Source organism: Macaca mulatta, chromosome 14, assembly GCF_049350105.2.
Source record: "Macaca mulatta isolate MMU2019108-1 chromosome 14, T2T-MMU8v2.0, whole genome shotgun sequence".
Classification (NCBI taxonomy): Eukaryota; Metazoa; Chordata; class Mammalia; order Primates; family Cercopithecidae; genus Macaca; species Macaca mulatta.
In genome coordinates, this window is record NC_133419.1 from 93,912,032 (window position 1) to 93,918,031 (window position 6,000).

Consider the following 6,000-nt stretch of genomic DNA (forward strand, 5'->3'; position numbering starts at 1 on the left):
CTTGACTTCTGTGCACCTGCAGGCTCAAGACCAAGTGGAAGCTGACAAGTTTGGGACTTCCACCCTCTGCAGCCACAGCCAGAGCTCTATGTTGGCCCCTTTCAGCCACAGCTGGAGTGGCTGGGACACAGGGCACCAAGTCCCTAGGCTGCACACAGTATGGGGATCCTGGGCCCAGCCCACAAAGCCACGTTTTCCTCCTGGGCCTCCGGGCCTGTGATGGGAGGGGCTGCTGGGAAGTTCTTTGACATGGCCTGGAGACATTTTCCCCATGGTCTTCGGGATTAACACTAAGCTCCTTACTACTTATGCAAATGTCTGCAGCTGGCTTGAATTTCTCCCCAGAAAATGGGTACTTATTTTCTATCACACAGTCAGGCTGTAAATTTTCCAAAGTTTTATGCTCTGCTTCCCTTATAAAACCGAATGCCTTTAACAGCACCCAAATTACCTCTTGAATGCTTTGCTGCTTAGAAATTTCTCTCTCCAGATACTCTAAATCATCTCTCTCAAGTTCAAAGTTCCATAAATTTCTAGGGCAGGGGCAAAATGCTGCCAGCCTCTTTGGTAAAACATAATTAAGAGTGACCTTTGCTCCAGTTCCCAACAAGTTCCTCATCTCCATCTGAAACCACCTCAGCTTGAATTGTATTGTCCATATCACTGTCAGCATTTTGGTCAAAGCCATTCAACAAATCTTTAGGAGGTTCCAAACTTTCCCACATTATCCTGTCTTCTTCTGAGCCCTCCAAACTGTTCCAACCTCTGCCTGTTACCCACTTCCAAAGTTGCTTCCACATTTTCAGGTATCTTTTCAGCAACACCCCACTCTACTGGTACCAATTTACTGTATCAGTTCGTTTTCACGCTGCCGATAAAGACATACCCAAGACTGGGAAGAAGGGAGGTTTAATTTGACTTATACTTCCACATGGCTGGGGAGGTCTCATAATCATGGCGGAAGGTGAAAGGCACTTCTTACGTGGTGGCAGCAAGAGAGCAAAATGAGGAAGAAGCAAAAGTGGAAACCCCTGATAAACCCATCAGATCTCCTGAGATTTAGCCACTATCACGAGAATAGCACGGGAAAGACCAGCCCCCGTGATTCGATTACCTTTCCCTGGGTCCCTCCCACAACACGTGGGAATTCTGGGAGATACAATTCAAGTTGAGATTTCAATGGAGACACAGCCAAACCATATTATATGTATTTGAGAAATTTTACATGATATGGGAGCCTTCATAAGGAAATGTGGATGCAATGAAACAGGGAAACCTGCATGCGTTGTAAGCTAAGTCTGATGAAGAAGAAGATAGTTGTAGAGAAACATGATTGGACAAAAAGAGATACAATCTAATGACGATAAACTAGGGATAACTCAGCAAGGCCTGCTTGTCTCCAGTTGTTTTCCGTGTCTCTATGTCTTCAGAGGTGAGGACATTCCTTTCCTCCTGGTATGAGGAGGAACCCTCTAGAATGAGAATTTATGACCAGTTTTCAGGGAAAAGTCACATACGGCTTGCTTCATGGGAGAATGGGCAAGGGAAATCCAGTTTCTAAGGCCTGCCTCAGGAGAGGATGGGGGGAAGGTCAAAGAGACCTTCTCTGCTGTGGTTTTCTCAGTTTCCTTCAGCTTAAAATCCTCAGGATGCCAAGGTGCCATATTTTGGGGTAGTAGGTTCTGTGTCCTGGCAGTTGCTACTGGTTATATGTGGCTATTGAGCGATTAGAATGAGGCTTGTTTGAATTGAGATGTGGTAAAGTGTAAAATACTGGACTTTGATGACTTAATATGAGAAAAAAAGAATGTAAAAATACCTCATGTTAATTACATGTTAAAATGATAATGTTTTGGATAGGTTGGGTAAAATGAAATATATTATTAAAGTTAATTTTACTTTAAATTTTCATTTTACTTTCTAAAGCCTTAAAGTTTTAACAGTTGTGTCACATTTCAGGACTCGTAATCAATTGAAGATAGAAGAAATTGGCATTTGCATCACTCTCCCCAGCTGTGCTTTTACAGACTTGGACATATATGGTCACTGTAATTAAGTGACAAGTCATAAATGTCCCTTAAGGGTGCGAAGTGTTGATTTGGCTGACAGGACAGGCTCACATTTAGTTAGGAGATGGGTTATTGAAATTTAACATAGTTAGGAGATGGGTTATTGAAATTTAACATAGTTAGGAGATAGGTTATTGAAATTTAACATAGTTAGGAGATAGGTTATTGAAATTTAACATAGTTTGGAGATAGGTTATTGAGATTTAACATAGTTAGGAGATGGGTTATGGAGATTTAACAGGGCTACAGCAGTCCCTCCATTAGGACCTTCCTTCCTCATCTTACAAGATGGGAAGAATAGATACTTATTACAGATACCATCATTACTAGTTACACACAGTGCAGGAAAAGGAGGATCAGATACTTCTGGAGGCTGTTCTTCATTACACATGCTTTTCTCAATGCATGTATATGTGTGTTATCTGTGTTATCTCAAACAGTTCCACCTCTGACTTGGTTTGTTCTTTGAGCTATAATGTATTTAAAAGTCACTGTCACTATTTGTTGGGTTTGTGTGTGTGTGTGTGTGTGTGTGTGTGTGTGTTTGAAACATTCTGAGAAAAATCTGTAGAGTGATGATATGTGCCTTTATGGGTCTCTTGTAATGTTGAGTGGTGACTTTTTTTTTCTGATGCTTTTTTTCTCTGAGGTTTTTACTTTTTTTAATAAAATTATCTCCTGGGTTTCCTCTTTCATTTACATTCTGCAGAAGTCTTAGTTCCTTTTTGGTCAATCTCTTTACTGAACAGACTTTTACCATTCCTCAACACATCCACAGTTGCACTTTATAACTCATATGAGGCCTAAAAACATCAAAATTTCTTTCAGAAGAGACATAGGCTTTCAAAATAAGCTCTGGAGCTGCTTCTCATTCTTGACCCAGTCATCACTGAAGCTCCATGCAGTATTAATCCCAAACCAACATGAGCCTTTTTCAACGTTGCAACAGCTTCCAATTTCTGTCTTAGAAAACCATGTGTTCCTCTTAAACATTCCTCTCTCTCAGAATGCAAAAGTGCACCTTCACAATGAGAAATGGGGAAAAAGTTTATCTATTCAGCATTGACCTGGGGATTCTGGCCACTGCTATCAGGCAAGAGGAATAAACACAAGGTGTAAAGATCCAAAAGAAATATTCATAGATAAAGTCACTGTTTATAGAAAAAAATCCAAAATAAACTTCTACCAATTATTAGAACTAAAATGATTCAATAGTCATTGAATCATTGAATACAAAGACAGTATATAAAAATTGGTTTTCTGTGTACTAGCAATCAACAATTTGTAAATGAAGTTAAAAAATCAGTTAAAATAGTATTTAAAAAACTGAAGAGTAAATCTGACAAAAGATGCGCAATACCTCTACGCTGAAAATTATTGAACAATATTGAGAGAAATCTCTACTCCTAAATCAGTGGAAAGATATGTTCACAGTCTGGAAGATTCAATATTTTTGTGATGTAATTATGTGTAAATTAATCTACATAGTCAGCACAATCTCAATCAAAATTCAAGTAGGTTTTTCATTGGAGATTAAAAAGTTGACTTTAAAATATTTATATTCAGGGATCTAGAATTGCCAAGAATACTTTGGATTAAAAAAAATAAAGTTCAAGGATTTAACTAAAACCTCACTATAAAGCTATAATAATTAAAAGTTTGTATTGGTGCAAGAAAAGACAAATAGACCAATGGAATGGAATGGAGAGCCCAGAAACAGATCTACACTTATACAGTCACTTTATTTATATAAAAATACTGCAATTATAGGGAGAAAGGATGTTCCTTTAAATAAATGTTACTGGAACAAATGCATATTTCTATATTTAAAAAAAATAACCTTGGGCTGTTCTTCACAGTGTCCACAAAATTAATTTCATATGAATCATAGTTCTAAATGCTAAAGGGAAAACAATACAAATTTTAGAAGAAAATATCATCATGACCTTGGGGTAGGCAAAGCTTTCTTAAATAATACACAGAGAATCCTAATCATAAAAGGGAAGGTTTAGTGATAAAACTTCCTTAAAATTAAGAACTCTGTTCCTTAAACAATACCATTTAAAAAGTGAAAAGGCAGCCATTTACTTGGAGAAAATATTTATAATAATTATATTCAAGAAAAGAATCATATCCAGAATACATAAAGAACGCCTACAAATCAATAAGCAAAAGATAAACAATTTAATATAACCAATGGGTAAAGACTTATATAAGCTCTTCCCAAAAGAAGATATCCAAATAGCCAATAAACCTATGAAAAGAGGTTCAGCCTCATGACTTTTCAGAAAAATGCAAATTAAAACCACAACAATTTTTCCAACTACATGTCCCTAGTTTTCCAACTACATGTCCACCTCAATAACTAAAGCTAAAAAGACTAACAATTTCAAGTGTTAGTGAACATAAGAGCAACCAGAACCCTCATACATTCCTGGAGCAAGTATAAGTGGATAAACCATTTGAAAAACATTTCTATCATATTTTTAATACCTAACAACCAAGAGAAATGAGTACATATGTTCCTCAAAATGCTAGAGGAACCTTGGCTGGCCAAACCTCTAGTTTGATAAAACATGACTAGAGTGACTCCATCTTGAAGTAAATAGCTAGGCACTCTCAAGACACCTATAAAGTTAATGCTTAGGATCTGAAAACAGCCACATTCTAAGCTGACCACCAATTATAATTACAAAATATTTATGGCCATACAGAACATTTCCTGCCAAGCCTACAGATGCCCAGATGTCCTAAGTGTGCAGCCGACTTTACTTAAAAATAAAATTAATGAGTAGGCTTAGGTTAAAGATTAATGGTCATTATAGCACCAATAGGCCCTACCTTTAGTGAGCACATCTGCACATTCCATGTTTAATTAACTCCTAAGAGTGTTTTAAAAGTAGAGACACTAACAAAGGATGGAGCATTTTTCTTCCTGCCTTCTGAAGACGTCCTACTCCGTAATGGAGTAGTTTCCAATAAACTTGCTGCTTTCACTGGCTCTGTGACTCCCCGCAAATTCTTTTTTGTGCAAGATCCAAGAACCTGTACTTGGGGTCTGGATCAGGATACTCTTTTTCCAACAACAAAAAGACATACACAAGGATGTTAACAGCAGCTTTATTCGTAATTTTCCCAAACTGAAAACAGTATAAATGTTTATTATCAGGAAAGGGAAACTGTGTGTGTGTGTGCATGTATGTGTATTTACACACATATAAATGCACACTTTTTCATGTATATATACGTATTCACATATATACACACATACCTTCATCTAACAAAATGCCATTCAGTGATGAAAAAGAAAGGACTACCATACACAACAACTTGGATGAATTTCACACACACTTTGTTGAGTGATGCAAACCTAACACAAAACAGTATATACAAATACAATTCTGTTTATATAAAGCTGAAGAAGAGGCAAAATTAATGACTGACTATAAAAGCCAGAATAATAGTTACTATTTTAGGGTGGCAGTTAACAGGGAAATGTGCTAGAAATGTTTTTCTTTAGTTTTTTTTTTTTTTACATGCACAAGGAGGCTGCATAGAAATGCTTTATATCTTTTTTCTTTTTCTTTATTTTTTCTATAACCTCAGAAGGGAAGAAATGTTTTATATCTTGATCTGGGTAGTGGTTAAATGTTTTATACCTTGATCTGGGTAGTGGTTAAATGTTTTATATACTGACCTGGGTAGTGGCTACATAAGCATTCACATGTGGAAAAATTCAATAAGCTCTACATTTAAGATTAATACATTTTGTGGTTTATATTTTATAAACTCAAATTTATAAACTTTTTTAAAAAATTAATAACTTATTATGTAGTAGGGTTGGTGCCTACTAAAAGAAATTTTGGGAAACACAGAATTTAAGGCTTTTCCTCATTTTGCCAGAATTGTCCAGAAACGTAATTCCTCCAAG